The sequence below is a fragment of the Phyllostomus hastatus genome, unplaced genomic scaffold (genome assembly GCF_019186645.2).
Source record: "Phyllostomus hastatus isolate PE091 unplaced genomic scaffold, TTU_PhHast_1.1 phas_scaffold_1066, whole genome shotgun sequence".
Classification (NCBI taxonomy): domain Eukaryota; kingdom Metazoa; phylum Chordata; class Mammalia; order Chiroptera; family Phyllostomidae; genus Phyllostomus; species Phyllostomus hastatus.
In genome coordinates, this window is record NW_025334004.1 from 26837180 (window position 1) to 26857979 (window position 20800).

The following is a 20800-nucleotide window of genomic DNA, read 5'->3' on the forward strand; positions in this document are numbered from 1 at the left end:
CGCAGTGGGTCCCTCCGCGCCACCCTCCTCACCGAGCTGTGCAGGGACCGGGTGACATAGGGAAGTGAAGGAGCTTTGTAAACTACAGGGGACCCGGCCACTCAAGAGATGGTGCTCAGGGTGGGGACCATTATTGTTAAGTCCTGTGCATCTTTCTCCACTCTCCCCTCCCCACCTCATCCCCCCGCACCCCCCACCCCCCGCCTGCCGAAACCCTCCTAAGAAGCAGGGTCCCTCCAAATATTTCAAGTCTCCACGAAACATATTCAGTTGCCTCTTGATTCTCTGGCTTCATATCTTTGTATTTGAAACAAAGCAAAATTATCCAGAACAGGAGTTGGTAATAAAGTGTTCTGTAGCAAGACCCATTCACCTTGCCTACATTTCAGCTTTTTACATAAAACCCACAAATCACCCACCGCCACCTTCATTGAACTAAACTGTAAGAAGAATTAGGAAACGGTTCGAATGTTAATCAGTATTTACCTTGGCCATGAGAAAAGAGGTCCCTTCTTTGGCCTGTATCTAATCGAGAGTGTTAATTACCTTGGTTACATGCTAGCAAATTAATTATGAACTAATGAAGTTAAAGGAGGTCATTTGTTAAGGAAAACTGATTACATATTGTTAGCTCTGGGGGATTAAATGAAGAACCGCTGTCATGAAAACAGCTTTAAAAATTAGGCCCGATATTTGATTTGTAAGGTTGCCCGGCCGAAAAGCTAAATGTGGAGCATCCCAGGCGTGGCCTGCGGGACCTGCTCCAAGCCGCCGTCACCCCACCGGCCACCGAGCTTTGGTCTTACAAAGGTCAGGGGGCAGAACGCTCAGGCCTGGTCGGGAGCTGGTCATCAAAGTCAGGGCAGACAACCCGACGGGCGGGTCGACTGGCTTCCCGTGCCCTCCCAACCCCCAGCCAGGCCTGCGACGCAGCGAGGAGGGACAGAGTAAGCTTGCTGGCATGTAAATTCATTCAAGGCTGTGACTACGTGAAGGAGACACCGCTAGTCACCTACCAACATCCCTTCTCCCTTCCTTCCTTAGAATCAGAACCCTGATTTAATGCCAGGTGGCAGCACGCCTAGCTAGAAAATGACATTTCCCAGTCTCCCCTGCGCCCACGTGACTAAATTCTGGCCAATGGAAGGAGAGCAGAGGTTGCTGGGTAGGATTGCTGAGAACAGCAGAAAGCTGGAGAGCAAATTTCGCTCTTCCCTGTTCCTCTTTTTCCTGCCTGGGATGCAGATGTGATGGCTGGCGTCCCCGCAAGCATCTCGGAGCAGAGGCAACCTTGAGAATGGAAGCCACTCGCTGACAGCGGTGAAGCAGAAAGGCAGGAGGAGCGTGGGTCTCTGATCACTGGGCATCACCATGCTAGCCCTGAGTTCTGCCTCCAAGGAAAAGCTGAACACCCGAGAGGGTGTGCTTGCACTGTGGTTTTTACCAGGAGGGTGTCAGGAGGCTGTCTCTTTGCTCAGAACCAAGTAGCGGTCCTCACTCACGCAGTAAGAGATATGGCTGCCTCAGGCTTAACACACCCTAGGCACCCTGACCCTGCTCTCCCTCCTCCCACTGGCTCAGAACATTCTAGCTCCTCTGAGACTCAAGCCCATTTTACCTAGGTGCTCAGGTAAACAGGAACCACGTAACCCTGGGGCCCGGGAGCGGGGGGGCTTAGCTGCCAGGGCCCTTGTTTCCAGTACCGCAGCCTTGTCGGGCTCTGCTTGGCAGCTCTCCCTCTGAGGCCACTGGCCAGGGAGGTGGCCTCCTTCCAAGTCCCAGAAGTCTGTCCATCTGCCTCTGAGAGTCAGGCCAGGAACGGCTGCGGTCAGGGGTACCCCGTAGCCGCCATGGTGACAGAAGGCCGGGAGGCATGGTCTCCCTCTCTCGGAAAACAGCCCCACTTCACAGGGAGGGTGGGGCAGCAGGGAGGGTGGAGGCTGGGGGCTGGGGGCTCAGGCCTGGAGCCCTTGGGGCCTCTTACCCACCCTCCAGCCACCAGCTGGGACTCCCAGACCTTCTAACCCCTCCGAACCTCAGTGTACCCCTCTAGAATGAGGGTGCGAATGCCCCGTAAGACAGCTGTGGGGCTTCCCTGTGTCTCCGTTTCCTCCTTTCTAAAGAGGTAAGGATGCCTCTCCTCGTGGGTTTGTTTGCACGGAAGATAAATGAGCTCACATTCGGCAGTTTGCAACAACAGCTCCCAGGCAGACAGCGGCTGGAGCTGCAGCCACCCGAGGGCTCGGCTGGGCCAGGCGTCTGGAACGGCTGACAGTGGTGGAGGGGATGGGGGGCGGGGACGGTGGTGCTTGAGACAGGTAGTCAGGGAGAGCTTCTCCGAGGAGGTGACATTTTAGCTGAGCCCTGAACGGTAAGGACACAGCCATGCAAAAGCCTGGAGGAAGCCTGCCTGCCGCGCGAGGAAACAGCAGTTGTTACAAAGGGTATGATTCCGAACGGGCCTCAGCTGGGAGATCTCAGTGCCACGGGCCGGTGAACCGAACTGGCCGGCGAACGAGGCCAGGAGGCGCCCGGCCTCGGGTGTGAGTGCTGCGGGGGGAAGAGAAGACGCAGCGCAGCGGCGGGCGCGCAGGAAGCCCGCCCACCCGCCTGGCACCGGGCTCCGGAGACTGAGACTGGAGCGCCGCCGCACTTATTAGTCGGGGCCTTCTCACTGAATGAGGGTGTTTGCCCATTCTTCAAGTTTTATTACTGCCGCCAGCGACAAGGCCGTGACAGCTCACCCCGGCAGAAGTGGCGCGGTGGGAGACAGAGTGCAAGATAACGAGCTGCCTTTTATGAAGTGAGCCCAGCAGGCGCGCCGACACCCCTCGCTCGGTTCCCTTTCCTTCCACGGGAGCAGCTGCACCGCTGTGCGTTTCCCCGCCCGATCAAAACTCATTTGCTAAACATCACAGTGGAGTTGTTTCCAAGGGGCTCCGGTTGCTGTGCTGAGATGCGGGGCTGGGTTCACAGGGACACGCATCTAGAGAGCAAAAGCCGGGACCTGAATCAAAACTCCAGGTAAATGAGACACGCATTTACATTGCAATTAGGCGGCATTTTGAGGCTGTCTTAGTTAGCTATTTGTCCGCAGCTCTCTGCTTTATTTCAGTGTACATATATGGCTGAAGACCGGAAAGGAGCATCATTCAGTTGACTTTTGTTTCTTTCCAACAAAAAACAGGGACAAAGGTCACTTGCTCGGGGCGCTTAGCTGGGCTCTGTGGGGAAACGGTCAAGTTTAACACCCGGCCCTTGCCCTCAGGTAGCTCACAGCCCGGTGAGCAGGGAGGCACAGGTGTGCAAACATCTGATTCTCTTTAAAAAGCAGAGTGAAGTCAGAGCTGGTGGAGGGAGACCCGATACAGGATACGTGCACAGAGGAAGAACTCGTTCCTTCTGCTGGCAGGAGAGACCATGTGGTTAGGCTAGTACGTACCGAAGGTTTCAGTTTGGTTTAATTAAAAGTCAGAGGAAGCCCTGTACAAACATGTGGCGTCTTTAAGATCCAAACAGTAGCGCCAGGGTCACGCATCTGCCCGAGGAGGAATCTCAGCTCGAACCTACGGCTTGGTTCTCCAGCCGGGATGCACGCTAGAATCCCCAGGGGAGCTTTGGAACCTCTACCTGAGCCAGTCTCTGCAGAGATCCAACTAAACTGGTCCGGGGAGAGACCCAGGTGACCAAACAGCTGGAAAGGCTGCCCAGGTAACTCCAGTGTACGGCCAGGCTGCCTTCTCTTCATTCCCAGGGAGAAACAAAGTTACACCACGCCACTGTTTCTCCAAATGAGGTCGCCAGAGCAGAGGCACCTGGGAACCTGTTAGAAATGCTGATTCTCCTGGCGCAGACCTGCTGAACCAGAATCCCTGGGGGTGGGGCTCGGGAACCTGTGTGTTCACAGGCCCTCCAAGTGACACTGAGGCGGTGGGCAGGATGCCTAACTTGTTCTGTTTTAGGTGTGTCCTGACACCTTTCTCTAATCCCACAATAAATTCTGCCAGGTGTTGCGTACTTGCTGTGTACCCAGTGAATTCATCAGGGTTCCCCAGAGACACAGAACCCCCAGGACGTACATGCACATAAAGGAGTTACGAGGAATTGGCTCACGTGACCACAGAAGCTGAGAGGTCCCATGATCTGCCATCTGCAAGGAAAGCCAACGGTGTAACTCAGCGTGAGACCAAAGGCCTAAGTCCCAGGGTGGGCAATGATGTAAGTCCCAGTCCACCGCCTGGAAAAGGCCCACGTGCCAGCTCAGCAGTCCAAGAGAAGAGCCAGTCCCCCCTTCTTCTGCCTTCTGTTCTGTTCGTGCCCTCAGTGGACCGGAGGATGCCCACCCACGTGGGCCGGGGCAATCCGCTTTTGAGTTCACCAACGCAAAGGTTAACCTCATCCGGAAACACCCACACAGAAACACCCAGAAATGTCGAGCCAAGTATCTGGGCACCCTGGGCCTCGGTCACGTTGTCACATAGAATTAACCACCATCACTGGTCCGTGTATTAACTCACTTTATTGGAACTCTTTCAGGGGGGTCTTATTAGTACCCCACTGTCTAGAGCACAGGTGGCAAACACAAGGCCCACGGGCTGAATCCGGCCCCACACCTTTTTTCTACCTGGTGGCAGCACTGAGCTCTCGCTTAACTGTTAAGGAGTAGTGACATATATACAGTCCTAAAGTTACATTCAGCCCTCCGGAGGCTGATGTGGTCCCCGGTGAAAATGAGTTTGACACCCCTGTTTTAGGCCATTTGATTCCTCAGAAACTCCAGTGAGGTAGTTATTTCCATTGTATAGCTGAGGAAGCCGAGGCTCAGCCAGGTGGAGTGACTGTGTGCCTGACCCCCAGGCTCTCCCAAGTTCACCACTTGACATTTCTTAAGTATCTGCCAGCCCTTGCTGGGGGATGGGTCTCCCCTTCCAACCAAAGCCCAGCCTGGAAGTGCATCAGACCAGGTTGGGGCCAACCCCCCGCTCAAGGTGTGGGCCAGGGGCCAAGGGTCAGAAGTATCGGCAGCACCAGGAACTGGTCAGCAGTGCACAGGCTTGACCCATCCCTGACCTGCAGAATCCGAACCTGCACGCTGGCAGGATCTTGGCTGGCTTTTGTGTGCCTTATGCTTTGAGACACATTATGTCAGAAATAGTTCCCGGGCCTTGATCTCCTAAGCCCCGTCCTGGCTCCCTGGGAGCACGGAACGGAGCTGAATGGAGAGGAGGCACGGCCAGAAACCACGTCCTGCACCCAGGGCGAGCCCGTGGGTCCCTGCCTCTCTTCCAATGGCCGTTCGTGTGCCGGCACAGCCCACCCTAGACAAGGCTCCCAGAGAAGCCAGTCGGACGGGCCCCTGCCCTCTGGCAGTCTGTCTAGACCGTGGTATTCCAGGAAGCTGTGACTCACCCCGCCTTCACTCACCTGCCAGGTGCTGGCCTGGCTGGGGGCCAGTAGCTGAACTTGGGGTGAAGGATCCAGGAAGGTCTCTGGGGAGAGGCGGGGAGAGGAAGGGGACAGTAGTGAGGAGGAGCGCTGGCTCTGTGCCTTTCCCGCAGGCCTGGTGCAGGCTCCCTGGGGGCCCCGCCTCACCCCCCCAGCCCTCCAGCTCAGCCACACCGGTCAGGCCATAAAACAGCTGGACAGGGTCCCTCCATACTTACCTTCTGAGACTTTGTCTCTGCATTCCAAGGAGACCATTTCTGCAAAATCCTCCAGATTCCTTGTGAACAGGACAGGGACCTCTGAGCAGATGGTCCTAGTGGACCAAAACCACAGAGGAGGAGAAAGCAGGGCTGTTAATGGGGTGGTTTATCTCTTGTTTATCTCTGCTGAGGCCCTTACCTTGACCCCAGGCCAGGGTGGTACCCTAAGGTCCAAAGAGCTGGGAAAGGCTTAAGAGAATTCTAAGCCAGCATCCTCTTCCCAGGCTGTTATGCTCTTTCTATAGAGAGAGCACTCCAGGCCTAAATGGAGTGTTTCTTCCAACTCTCCAACTTGAGGCAGGGGGGCTCCCAGACTCCTCCAACCAGCATCTGCACCTGCACACCATTTCCGAACCACGCTGCAGCTGGCGCCAGGGAACAGTGGCCCGGCGCGGAGGCGGAGGCGGAGACCGGGCTTCCAATCTGGAACTGCACTGGTGTTGGCTGTGCGGAGTCAGGAAGCTTAGCTTGGAGCCTTCAATGCTTCATCTAGACCAGGGGTGTCAAACGCATTTTCACCGGGGGCCACGTCAGCCTCCTGGTTGCCTTCCAAGGGCCGAATGTAACTTTAGGGCTGTATAAAGGTAACTACTCCTTAACAGTTAAGTGAGAGCTCGGCACTGCTGCCGGATAAAACAAGGTGGGGGACTGGATTCGGTCCTCAGGCCTTGTGTTTGCCACCTGTGGCCTAAAATGTATGAAGTCTGAGGTACTCCTTTTGCCCAAGCAGAATATCAGAGATACATTTGCTTACAAAGGATGTTCGACCACATTCGAGTAATGGTTTAGATACCGCTGGACATCAAGCAATGGCAGACGGCGATGCTGAGACCCAAGGCATACACAAGGTAAGACCTGTGATCGCCCTCGCCTGCTGCCTTCAGAGAGTGTCCAGACACGGGGCAGGGAAGGGAAACCTACGAGGAGCCCAGTGGACTGGGAGCTGGAGAGAAGGAGCTGAGAGCTGGGGGAGACCCACGTGCCTTGAGGCTGGAGGACAGCGTGCTGGGCAGCAGAGACCTGCACAGACTCCAGAGGCCTGCAGAGGGTCGCCTTTCATGGTTTCACAGAGACTGACAGATAGCACACGCATGTGAAGAAAATCCGTGGCCATGGAAAACCTCCCAAAGGCAGAGCCAGGAGGAGTGTCTATTCCCACCAGCCAGACAGGGAAACTTCGTGCACACTGAGTATTCAGAAAGGTGTTGCCTAGGGGGCGGAGAATAATTAATTCCGGACAGCACTGCTCTGGTCCTGCCTACCACATCTTAAAAGCAAGACTCAAAAGAATCAAATTGCAATTTAATTGCATCCCAGAAAAAAGGCTCAAAAATTTCCAAAACATCCAGCACACAACGAGGTAATATGACAATATCTGGCATCCAACCAAAGATTACTAGACATGCAACAAAGCAGAACAACATGAGTATATTGGGGAAAATTATCAGTCAATTGAAATCAATCCAGAACTGACACAGATGTTAGAATTAGCACACAAGGACACATTAAAACAATGGCTATAGTTGTATCCATATGTTCAAAAGTTGCACGGCAACATGGAAGATATTTTTTAAGAGATCAAAATCAAACTTCTAGAGATAAACACTACAGTATCACAGATAAAACAGTACTGCATGGGGTTTGCAGAAGATTAGACATTGCTAAAGAAAGACTTAGTGAACTTGAAGACATAGCAATAGGCCCCGCGTGGTGTGGCTCAGGGGACTGCCTGCCACCTGCAGACCAAAGGGTCACAGTTTGATTCCTTGCCAGGACACGTGCCTGGGTTGCGGGCCAGGTCCCCCGGGGCGGGGGGGGAGGGGTGCACGAGAGGCAACCACACATTGATGTTTCTCCCCCTCTCTTTCTCCCTCCTTTCTCCTCTCTCTAAAAATAAATCAATAAAATCTTAAAAAAAAAAAAGACATAGCAATAGAAATTATCCAAAATGAAACAGAGAAGGGAAAAAAAAAGAGTATCAGTAAGTCCTGGTACAAAACCCAGCAGTCTAGTGTGCATGTGATCAGAGTCCCAGAAGAAAGTGGTGCAGAGGGTGACCCAGGTCTGAAAATGCTCCCCAGCTCATTTCTGTGGCTCCTCCCAGCCTTGAAATACGCACGGGGCCGCCGTCAGCGGGTTCTAGGGGGCAGCCACCTTTGGAGGTGGGCGATGTTCATACACCCAGTTCACAGCCCAGGTAACTGGCCCACCCTGAGCCCAGCTAGCTCATGGCTCGTTTCACTTGGCCTGAATTCCACCCGGAGCCCACGTGCTCTCAAACCTGTGCTTCACGCCGGGGCTCCTCCCACCAATCCACAGGTGGGCAAACCTTCCCTGTGAAGACCCTGGCAGTGAACATCTTAGGCTCCGTGCTCCACACGGCCTCCGCCGCCGCAGCGGCCTCACTCTGCCACCGCCGCACAAGGGCAGCCTGAGACGTTATCTAACCGAGCGAGCGTGGCTGTGTTCTGATAAAACTGTACGCCTGGACACTGAAATTTGAACTGCGTATGTTTCACATCACACAATATTTTTCTTTTTGATTTTTTTCAACAACAACAACATTCTTCGTTCACAGGCCATACCAAAACAAGCTCGGGCTGGACTCGGCCACAGGCCACAACCTGCTGACCCCCGCAGTAACCCTTGCACAGATCAGACGAGCAACTCTCCGTGGCGACGAGCTGGGCGCCTGGGTCCCGTGGGCAGTTTTGGTCTTGAACTCATCACCTCACACCCCGCTCCCCCGGCTCGTGCACCTCTTTGCTTATCCCTGGGCTGGCTGAGCTCTTCGATTCCAGATCTGCACTCACCACTGGGACCTGAATAGTGTCAACACCCTTTGCTCTGCCGCCGCTGCCTTGATGAGCTCAGCCTAGGACCCCGCCGACCATTGCATTCTCCAGAAACCAGACCCTGCATTGGCACACCCCTTGAAATTCAAGGTAGGGGCAGGTTTATTTTCAAAGAAAATCGTGTCCTCCCAGGCAGTGCGCAGCCCACAGCCCCAGGTGGGCAGGCGCCCCCAGCTCTGGGTGAGCCCGTTGTCAAAATCGAATGGGGCGGAAGTCACGCTGGTTCGATGCTTTTCACAAACAGCCCCTTCTGCATTTTATCCTGAAGTTCTCTCTCTGTGACACGAAACTCTTTTTCCGTGGATTATTTTAGCTACAAGCCAGTTCTGCAATCTCTGTCCCCTGGGGTCCAGGTCAAAGAGAATTCGATGTGATTAAGTAAACAGATGCAAGTAGTAGACGTATGTGCTGCTGTTCGGTTGTTTGTGCTGGCGGCATTGGGGGCAGGGAGTTACAACAGCTTCTGTGTGCTCAGTTTATTTCCTAAGACATTAACTCATCAGTCCCCACTGTGCATGAAAGCACTTCTCGGCACATTTGAAATTCAAAGCGAACCGCACTCATGGCTCTATCAGTCGAAGAGGAGGAGGGGGATGAGTCACAAGAAGGGACCGGTAAGGACCGAGCTGATGAGCCTCTGCTGCTTTTGAGTGGGGTTCATGGGAAGGAGGAGTCAGCCTCAAGCATTTCAGCCCCTGGCGACGGAGAAGCTGAACTGTAAGCAGTACCTGGAGCAGTGGGCTGGGACTGCCCCATGCAGGGGGCTAATGGAAACTCCCAGAGCGTCTCCCTTTTAACAAAGTACTCCAGCGATTATCCCAGCACACCCACTGCGCAGGGGGTTCCGGAGGCAGTTAGAGGCAGAATAAATTCCCTGACAGCTTTGGCCAGCAGAGATGCTCTGGTCCTGATTGCCACCAGTGACAAATGATGTTTGGGACCCAAACCCCTGCCAAGCCACCATTCTGCTCCCCAGGGTGCAGGGGCCCTTTAGGGAAACGGAGTCACAGCCCAATCTCCAGATAAGATCCCATTTGATCCTCTGAACCTTCCTAAGACGAGGTTTCAGCATCACCCCACCTCGTATACATGAAAATCCCATTTTACGGTGAAGAACATGGAGGCTCACGGAGGTCATCGAGGCAGAGCGACCACTGGAAGTCAAGTCGGCCCTTACGATTATGCCCTGGTGGCAGGACCCGAGGTACCCTGAGACACTCTCCCACCTCGGCACTCACGCCAAACCCAGCCACACTCTGAGGTCAAGTCAAGGCGCAGCGGGGGGTGGGGGGAAGTAGAGGGCGCTGGCCCTGAGCAGGAAAAAACAGAAAATAGGGAGGGGTGTGTAAGAAAACCCTGGAGCCCCACTCAGATCCGAGCGAGGACCAGCCTGCAGGGGCATGTCTGGGAAGGCCACATGGGGGTTCTGCTCGGCCCCACTGCCAAGGTGCATCTTGAGAGAGCCCCCCCCACAAGAAAGGAGGCCAAGGCAAAAGCTACTGGCCCGGTCAACAGATTTGTCAGAGGGGAGGTGGACCCTGATTTTGGTGCAGGATTTGTTGTTTATGATGGTGGTCCCTCAGCCGGCCCCACGGATTCCTCACAGAGTTCTACGGGGAGCAGAGCTGGTGAGAGAAAGGCAAACTCGTGTGCACCCATGAAGAGCCAGGTTCCGAGGCCAGGCAGCCTGAGCCAAGCCCCGCTGCTCTCTCTTAATGCCCGTGTGACCTGTAGAAGCTACGTGACTTACCTGGGCGTATTGTATTATGGGATTTTTTTTTTTAAAGAATGATTTCGTGACTTACTAATTCTGTCATTCTCATATCCTTAGCATGGGAGAAAGGAGATGCAAAAGCAAGGCGGAAGAAACCTGGTAAAAATCCTACAGTTGCATTTGAATAGGAAGCATAAACAAGCATTCATAATGCATTTCACATTGACCAAAGAAAAGAACTACTTCTGAGATTTATTCGCCGGGGAGGACTGGAAACAATCACCAACCCGAGAGGAATAAATGTCCCTCACGCCCAGACAGTGTTTTTGAAATGTCATTTCCCACTGAAAGGAACCGGGGCTACTTGTGGAAATGGTCGGTTCCAAGACTGGCATGGGAAACGCACACGACGAGACCAGCCAGGACCCTGGCCAAAACTCGGGGTCATGACAAAGGATGCAGGGGCCAGTGGGCAGGGGCTCCCACTGGCCAAGGTGGGGAGAACCTGAGCACCGGGGGGGGGGCGATAACTGCCATGGATCGGAACACACCACACGTTTAAATCCCCGCGGGGTCTAACGGTACTGAAACCAGCTGATTACCGTTGAAAAATGCTGGAGAACCCATTCGTTACTTGGAGAACTGATGAAATTAAAGCAGAGCAATCAAGCATCTAACCTGCCCCCCTAGAACAACCGTGTCTCAGAAGAACCAGAGTGGACACAGGGGTTTCTCACCATAGACGTTTCCCAGCCAGTGAAGGGCAGTGACAGAATTGGCATGTCACCATTTTGTCATCCCTAATAAATTAGTGGACCTACGTAGGTGTTGGTCCTCAGCGGCTATCACAAAGAGCCATACAAATAGACATGGGACAGAGACAGAGATGGAGAGACAGGGACAGAGGCAGAGGACCAGCCACCATGGGCCTCTGGTGGTAGAATACAACACCCTCTGTGACGTAGTATTAACAACGCCCCCAATGAACTTGAATCTGATCAAGCTTCTAGATGCAACGACCCATTTGGAGGAAATCAGCATGTTAAAGGGCACCAAGGGGATGCAATCAGCAGACCCAGACGGGGGAGCCCCATAGGGCAGACGGTTCCCTGCATGATTACATGGTAAGAGGGAAGAAGGAGAAACTATAGAATAGAAGAAACTTAAGTCAACCAATTGCAGTGTGTGGACTTTTTGTGGGTCCTGACCCAAATACATCCACTGTTGAAAGAGTAGGACATCTATGAGACAAGCGGAAATTTGAACACTGACTGGACGGCATTAAGGAATCATCACTAATTTCTTTTAGGGGCAATAATTCTACTACGGATTGATTTTTACAAGGAGAGTTCTTAGTTGATGCATCCTTCTCTCAGATGCACACAGAAACATCTATGACCCTGCAGTTGAACTCTGAACAGTGTTGGCCCCTGGGCGTCAGTGGGGGTGATGGTGCCCAGCCCACACTTGGGCTGCCCAGGAGATGCCCAAAGATGCCTAGAACTCTGGGTGGCCCCTGGTGCCACCTGGTGGCAGAGGACTTTACCCTTAGCATGTTTAATTTACTTCAATTGCTCAGGGGGCGTCCTGAGAGAGCTAGAGATCCTGGATGCACAGCTGGGATACAATTGGGTTAACAGGGATTATTACCCATAACATGACTCCTCTGTACACTCAGGCTGGTGAGCTCTACAGGAAGTCAGGGTTCTTACTACTTACAAAAAGGTAACAATTTCTTCCCCAGCCCTGGAAAGACTTCTTCGAGATTCAAGTTTCTTGGCAGCTTGGATGGCTTCTTCCATCAAAGATCACTTAAACCCTAGTATGTCTGGGTCTAAATACCCAGCCCCTTTCTTTTCCTAGGTAAATTTTCCCCAAACCAGTAACGCCCAAACTTTGGAAGGCATCAGACTCCTTCATTAAAATTATAGGTTCTGAGGCCAGCCACCACCCCAGAATTTTGGGGGTGAGTCTATCAGGAGGAGGGTCACTGACAAATGCTTAGACCCCCAGGAAAGGCTGTTCACTTCCTTTAAAGAAGGGGGGGAAGAGACCTCTCCCTCCTCTTCCCATTGGCTACAACTCGGGACCCTCGAGGCCACCTGTGTCTGTCCTGTGAGGCAGACGCTCACCCTGTGTCTCAGTGGTGCTGGAGCCTCACGGGGTGAGCCCAGTGCCAGACCCACCGCCCAGGCCGCTGATGGTCACGACTCCCTCCCCCGCCCTCACCAGCTGTTGCCAGGATTTCCAAACTACCCGCATGCTTGATCTTCCTGTGGGTCCCAGAGGAGTGGGAAGTGGACCTCCTGACAAGAAGGGGACTTCGGGTGGAGTGACTGATCGTGGGGCACGGAGCAGTCTTCCTCTGTGCGCCTCCGACCTTGTGCAGAAAGCACGGCTGCTGGAGGAGACGGGCCCCGCCCCAAAGGGACTCCCAGTGCAGCCGGCTCTACTCCGCATCCTCTCCACACCCCCTCCCCTCCACCATCCCCGGCCCTGCCCTAGACCAGGCCCCCATGTCCCCCAGACCATGACAACCACCTCCACTCCAGCGTCATCCCCAGGAAAGCCCAGGCCCTGAGGCCTTCCAGTGGCCAACACTACTCAGGGGTCAGCAACAGAGCCACCGTGCACATGTCAGTGCGCACCTGAGAAAAGGTGCAGCCGATGAGCGCCCTCCTCGTAAAACAAAATATCCCTAATAGAACCTTCACCCCTAGGAGATACTCACATCACTAGTCATTGGAGAAATGCAAATCAAAGCCACAATTGAAACACCGCCACTTTATACCCACTGGGATGGCTGTAATCAGAAAGACAGATCGTAAGTGCTGGTGAGAATGTGAAAGAACTGGAACCCTCGTGCCCTGCTGCTGGGAAGGTCAAATGCTGCAGCCCCTCGGGGGGAGTCCGGCAGGTCCTCGGAACGTTCAGTGGAGAATGACCGTACCGCTCAGCAACCCCGCTCCTGGGTCCTTACACCAGAGAACTGAAAACACCTTCACACAAACGTGTGTGCGCACACTTTCGGGGCAGCATTTTCATCAGAGCCAAAAAGAGGAAACGACACAAGTGTCCACCAACTGGCAAGTGGACAAATGCATCGTGCTACATGCATGAAATGAACTATTATTCAGGCAGGAGGAGAAAGGAAGCTCTGATTCACGCTACGATACGGATGAACCTGGAAAACATTACTCTGAGAAGACAAACACAAAAAGCCACATGTTGTACCCATTCACATGGAATGTCCAGAACAGGCACATGGGGAGAGAAACTAGATCAGCGTTTGCCTGGGGCTCGGGGGAGGGGCGATGGGAAGTGACTGCTAATGGGCACGGAGTTCCTTTTAGGGGTGATGAGAATGTTCTGGAACTCGACAGTGGTGACAGTGGCAAAATGTGTGAACGTAATCAAAACCACTGACTTGTGCACTTTAAAATTATGTGTCAATTATTTGTTTAAAAAAAAGAGCTGATAGGAAGTAGTCTCCCTAGATTCTCATCCAGACAATCAGCCTTGTGCACCCAGTTTTGAGGCCACTCATCACGGCCACCCCAGCCTCACACCCCAGAGTCCCTCACGAAAGGAACTGTGCCGCCCACATCTGCCGCTGAGTGGGGGGCCCGCCATGTTATTACCATGTGACTCTAGGGAGGGGGCACCACCCTTAAAGTTAACCGGATCTAGGGGGGCCCTGGAGCAGCCACGGGCTGGCGTCAGAGCAGCCCTTGCGCCGTTAAGTGGGTGGACATCGGGAGCAAGCAGCCATGACACAACAGCCAAGAGGGGCAGTCAGTGGGGAGAAAAGGGTGGGCAGAGAGGTGGCCTCCCTCCCCATGGCTCCAGCAGCTCCTCAGGCTGTGTTCCAAGACCAGCTCTTGGATTCCTGTGGGTCCCTGTCGCGTGTCTTACAGTAGCCGCCCGCCCTGCACCACAGCTCATTTGAGTGAGGTCTGGCTTTGCGCTGAAAAGACCCGGATGACAACACCCAGCAGGCATTTGTAGACCCCGGCTGGGTAGACCAGCTGCCCCTGGCTTCGTGGCCTTAGAGATGGGTTCTCTGCTGAGCATCCTTTATGGAGAAAACAGCAAATCTCAAAAGGCCTTTTCAGGAATCCCCCAGCCAAGACAGCCCAGGGCCAACTGCCTGACAGTCTGTGTGGACAACGCCAGACTCATTTCAGATCCTGGCCTCGGCCGCCCCCAGACCTGCCCAGTAAGGAGAAAGCCCCGCTCGTCTGACCATGTGTGAGGTGCAGGCTTGTCCGTGGCACTGACCATGACCATTCTGGTGCCTCTCTTTGCTTCCCTTTGCCTTCTGACTTATTGATCCGGTTCAGCCTCTGCAGGCCCCTCAAGTTGGCCCAGTTTTTATCTAGGGTAAAAGTTAGTGTGGAATAATAAAGGGAGTCAGCCCAGCTATCTTATCTGGAGTGACCTTGAACTTACCAGTATTCTTCAAAGTAAGGAAGAGACAGTTCCCATCTCACTTTTAATGAGGAGAAGAATTGTTACGGGAACTATTTACCTTTCATCTGCCGTGCTGAGAGATGGGGCAGATTTGCCGGCTTTGATCTCGGCGTGTTTAATTACTGGCAAATGTGCGCTCGAGCCAGTGGGAACGTGAAGTTTCACTCCGGCTGCAAAAGATGGCAGCAGGGGACCCGGCAGCTCGGCCTCTCATTTTCCCAGATCAAAGCGGAGCCAGCACCCCGAGGACCTGCTCCTGAAGAAGCAGCAGGCTGCGGGATCCTGACCTAAGGTCACTGGACCAGCCTTTCCCAAGGGGCCTTCCTCTCCGCCCTCCCACTCAAAGGAAAGGGCGGGGCCTAGCCCGGCGCCCCGCGTGGCCTGAGCCGGGTATCTGCCCACGTACTGCACGCCCGCCCGGCTCCAACTCAAGGCCAGCGCAGCACAGTGGGTTCCGCCCACTGTCCTCAGCGCGCCGCTCCTCACACCTGATTCCACTGGCTTTGGCCCTTCCAGCCCCAACCTCAGGCGGGTCCTTTCTGCACCTCACCCGCGCAGCCCAGGCGGAGGGACACCATCCCAAAGACAGACGGGGAGACAGAAAACGAGACAAAGGCTGACCTCTCAAGCTGCCCAGGACATGGAAGCTGGGACTGGGCTCTGGGCACCCACGGGGCTGATGGTAACCATGGGAACAAGGGTGGGCAACATCCGGGGGAGGGCTCTGTCAGCTGGGGTTGATAGCGTCAACCCCCCTAACGCAGGGGTAACTGCCCGACAGCCATCTCTGAGTGAGGCTGAATTACTCATTCTCTCAGGGCCCTTCCCGCTTTGACACCATGTCTTCATGGTGCTATTTATGGAGTCTCTTCTGCAACGGGAACTGTGCTAGCTGCTGGAAAACACACGTAGGATGACACTGATGACGACGACGATGATGACGGCCACCAGCAGTCACTGCACACTCACTCTGTGCCACACACTACACAGCAATGAATTCTTTTATCTTATCACAAATACCTGTGGGCTCCGTACTGCTCTTATCCCCATTTGACAGATGAGCCCAGAAAGATTAAGCAGCTTACTCAAGTTCATACAACTGTAAGATGACGGAGCATGATGTCAGGATATTCAACTTCCCTAAAGAAAAGAAAAAGAATAAACTTCCTTTATATTCCAACCAAGGAGAAAAGACTAATCTATATGAAACAACATAAGAAGAAAATATGACACAGGCTTAGCCCTGGCTGCTATGGCTCAGTGGATTGAGTGCCAGCCTGTGAACCAAAGAGGCACCTGTTCGATTCCCAGTCAGGGCACATGCCTGGGCTGCGGGCCAGGTCCCAGCTGGGGGCACGCAAGAGGCAACCACACATCGATGTTTCTCTCCCTTTCTCCCTCCCTTCTCTTCTCTCTAAAAATAAATAAATAAATAATTTTAAGAATATAATGTAGGATTAAATTGTGCAATACAATGTTAAGCTCTAGAGCAGGAGTCAGAAAACTATGGCACATGGACCACATGGCCCGTTGCTTGTTTTTGTAAATAAAGTTTTATTGGAACACAGCCACACCCACTTGGTACACATTGTTTATGGCTGCTTTCATGCTGCAGTAACAGAACCGAGTAGTTGACAACAGTGACAGTGTGGCCCCCAGAGCCTAAAATACTTACCACCTGACCCTTTAAAGCTTGCCAAACTCCTCTTTAATGGTGACCAGCTGGCTGGGTTTACTCAGCTCTAAGGGAGTTCCTGAGATGTGGGACTTCTATAAAACCAGCGGAATCCTGGGTAGACTGAGGCAGGTCGGTCACACTACCTGCTCTCGAGAAGCTCAGAGGAGAGCAAGATCCATGGGCACCACAGAGGTGACAGAGGCGAGCCTCGGAAATGAGCAGGATTAGGAGATAGGGTGGGTGGGGCCTGGGGAGGGTAGAGAGAGGAAGAACGGCTGGGACAGGAAAGACCCGCAAGAGCCTGGGAGAACACAGCCTGAGGTGTCGGTGGGGAAGTGAGGAGAGAGGGTCCCCTTGAGCAGGGAGTGTCTGCGGGACAGCAGAAGTGCGCCCCACCAATGGGACACTCCGCAAAGGACACCCTCACTCCTGGTCAGCGGCAGGGTCGGCTGGTCCCATCGGCCGGACCATTTGTAAATAGGGGTAAAAATGTTACATGTGCATTTGCTTTGACCACCTATGGGAGAGCGACTACGTTCACAATCCCCAATCTACACCCCCCTGTATCCCAGCCTTTTGAAACATGACTTTGAACTTGTCTCATCTTTACCTCTTGGGGTTGAGTTCGGCCACGGGACTTGCTCTGGCCAAGGGGAAGTTAGTAGACTTGCCCCAAGTGAAACATGGAAAAGCCCTTGCTCGTTTCTGCTTTCTCTCTCGTTCTTTTGCTTCTGCCCCGAGAACGTGGCTGGGCCGTGGAGCAAAGCTGAGCCGCCCCAGCTGCGCCGGACGAGGCCCTCTGAGCTCACTCGACCCGAGGTCAACCCACAGACGTGTGAGTGAGCCCGGCCAAGCCCAGAAGAATGGCGCAGCCCAGCTCCAGCTAAGCTGCCAACCGCAGATTTGGGAGCTAAATACATGCTTATTGTTTTCAGCAACTGAGTTCGGGGTTATTTGTTATATAGCACTGTTGTGCAAATAGATAACTAACTACCTCACACTTCTCCATAAACTTGTCCTTTGGCTCTAATCAGACAAACGTGCAAAGATGTGCAAATAAGGATAGCCCCTAGAGTGCTGTTTGTAATAGTTTCTTTAAAGTATTTTTTAAATGACCTGAATGCTCAACAGTGGGGGCTGTATTTAAAAATGAGGACCATACAGTGGAATATCATTAGCCACTTAGGAAGGGAAAACAGCTTTTAAAGTGTGACGTGTTATTTTTGTCACATTTGAGAGAGATGCTGTACATGCATCAGAATATTAATAGTGATTATCTGGAACGGTTGTATTTTTCACTTCTTTGTCATATTCCATATTGTATGAATGTGTAAAATGACAAAAAAACCCCAGCAATGTCACCAAGAGAACCTGTCCCTGTATGCATAAAAACACGGTCTTCCAGTCCTTAGAAAACCACCGTCCCCTCTCCCCCAGCTCCCCTGCTGCCGACTTCTAGAAAGGAATCCAATTGACCTTGCAGTTGCCCTTCCCACTAGCTCGGGGAAAACAGAACCCGCCTTGGTGGGGGGTGGGGCAGACCAAGCTCCGGGGAGGCCTTCGGTGGAGATACCGAGAGGAAGCCTTCCCTTCCCAACCACCTGCGAGCAGAACAAGGAAATCACCTGTGAAACCAAATCCGACCATGTTTTTCAAAATCTTCCTGTGCAAGTCATAATATTTTTGGAGTGAGATTTACTTTACGATATTTTAATAACTGCCGTGTTGCGATGGGAAGGCCTTTGTAGCTGGTCTCGGGGGCCTTCCTGGGACGTTGCACTTAATGAGGTTTATAATTCAATATAACTACATCTGCATCTTTAATTATGCCTAACATTTAATCTTCGTTGCTCCACTCGAATTGGAAGAGCTAAAATTGGGCCTGCTGTCGTTTTAATCTGATAATAAACATCCATGACATTTAGAGCAAAAATGTACTCATTTCATTAGGGTGGCCGACACATTTACCATTTGCCGGCACCGAGCAAACACTCTCAGCTGTCCTTCCAACTGTAACAGAGAACATTGTTTTCAACGACTCCCCTGCTGCCTCCTCGAACTCTGGAGTCACGGAGGACCTTGGAAGCTAACGTGGTCCGGCATCATCGTTTTTCAAAGGGGGGCACTGAGGTCAGAGAGGTTAAGTCATCTGTCCAACGTTGCACAGCCAGCTGGCAGGTAGAGGATACTGCAGGAAGCAAGCCCTGCGTTCTTGAATTCCCGCCCAGTGGTCTACTTTTCATCCCTCTGCTGCCACCCTGGCACATGCAGCTAAAGCAGGACACCGTTTTGTTGGACAGGCATCCTTCTGGGCAACACCACCTCCTTTTTTTTTTTTTTCTTTAATGGAATCCAGACAAGTATCTATATTGAGCTGCCTGCTCCAACTCCAAACTCAAAGCAATAACAAACTATAAAAAGAAAAATGTAAAGCTGCACCCTCATTAGAAACAAGGTAAATATCTCCGCAGACCAAAACCCATGAAAATAAAACATAAAGTGGGCTAAAGCTTGGGGCCTTTGTCTGCAGGTCTGGAAGGAGGCAGAGGTGGTCCTAGCGGCTGGAAAATAATTCGGGAATGATAGTTAGATGGTCACACTTTGGCAAGCACCACAGTAACCACCGACTCGGGCGAGAGTCATGAGCGAATGCTAAAATGTGTGGGCTACAATGGGAGGATGAACAAGACTTCCTACAAAGCGCTCATTACGTATACGGGGGAAATACTAACGGGGAAAGTGAGAGGCCTCGCGGACGGCCGCTCAGCCAAGCAGCCCAAGTTCACGTCAGCAGCAGCAGCGGCCCAGGGAGGGGCACAGCACCGCTTTCTGGACTCCTTCCAGGTCTGCGGGCTTCTCACTTTGCCATTCCCTCTTCCTCGTCTGCAGCCCGCCTGCTCCCGGCTGCTGCACTGTCTGGGACCAGCGTCTCCCAGGAGGCAGGGCATGGGCCGCTTCGTTTATCCGGAAGGAGCCCGTCGAGAGAGACGGATCTCCCTGGCACCCTACATGTGCCCCTGAGAAGGGCTCTTCCTCCCAGTCCGTCATCTGACCCTCACAACGTAATAATTAAGTAAAACACATTTTTCTCCCAATTTAAAAAATGCAGAAACAAAGGCTCAGAGGGGTAAAGGCAACTGCCCAGCGTCACACACCCGGCGTGTGGGTTCCTCGGGCGAACCCGGGTCTCCCAGCTGCGGTGATAAGATGCTGCAGCAGACGCAGTGGCTGACGCCCCGGTGTCCGTCCCCCCTCCCACAGCTCAATTTCAGGGACTGACCCTGGCTGAGGGTGGGCCTCCCTCTGTCAGCACGAATCATGGAACCCCATGACCCCCCTCGGCGGTTGGAGCAAGAGCCCTGGCCTAGGCTGCTCAGCACGTGCCACCGCCCTGGGCCTGGCCCCTGGTTCCTGGTTCCTGCCAACGAGACAAGATAAAGTCGCCGGGGGCTTCCAGGACAAGCTTTTAAGAGCAAAGCTAAGATGTTTCTCTCGCTTCCTAAAATAAATGAGGAAGAAGGAAGCCTCGTTGGCTGTTGGCAGCAAACCTACAAATCTGGGAACCAGCTCTGAAATGAAGCTGACGGCGTAAATGACGGGAGAGACAGAGGCAAAGGGCCAGGCACCCGTGACGACCTCATGAAGCGCAGCGCCACACAGCCCCGAAGGCACATGAAGTTGGCCCATCTGGGTACTGTGGTCAGGACACTCCTCCTGGACGCAGGCCCCCTGTCCCCTGAGGCAGCCCGGCAGGCAGCAGAGGGCCCGACAGACTGAGCGCCCCCTTGAGCTCCAAGGTCATAGCGGTACCTGCCTCGCCGGCCCCATAGCCTTCTCCCCCCTCCTCACCATCCTCCCATGGCCGTTTGCTGACCTTGCGGCATCGCATCTTGACCTTTATGAACTTTGCAGGGAAAGCTGCTCTCCCGTGCTGGGAGTCATCCTTCCGAGAAGCAGCCCGGGTGCTGAGGCTGGTCGAAGATTAGCCTGTTCTTCCCAGTACCCGCCTCCCCTTCTCCTCCCTGGCAAAGGGCGGCTTTCTTCGGCATCCGTGCCCCTGCGCTGTCTTTCTCGCCGCACCAGCAGGGTCCCATCCCGGCGCTTGCTGCTTCTAGTTATTCATTTGGCAGCAGAGCCGCAGGGAGGTCCAAATTAGGCTCATTCCAGCAGCGTGGAAAAGAGATGCAGAACAGATGCAGAAGTGGTCCTTGGGCTTCCTCACCCCTCCCTGTGAACGCCAGGGCTCGGGGTTGTGTGGGCCTACGAGTACACAGCTGTTTGGAAATTCCGCGGTGGGGGGGAGGGAGCGCTGTCGCCTGCCTGGAAAGAACGGGCACTAGGAGTTGTCTCCCAGAGGAGGGACACCGGGAGGGGC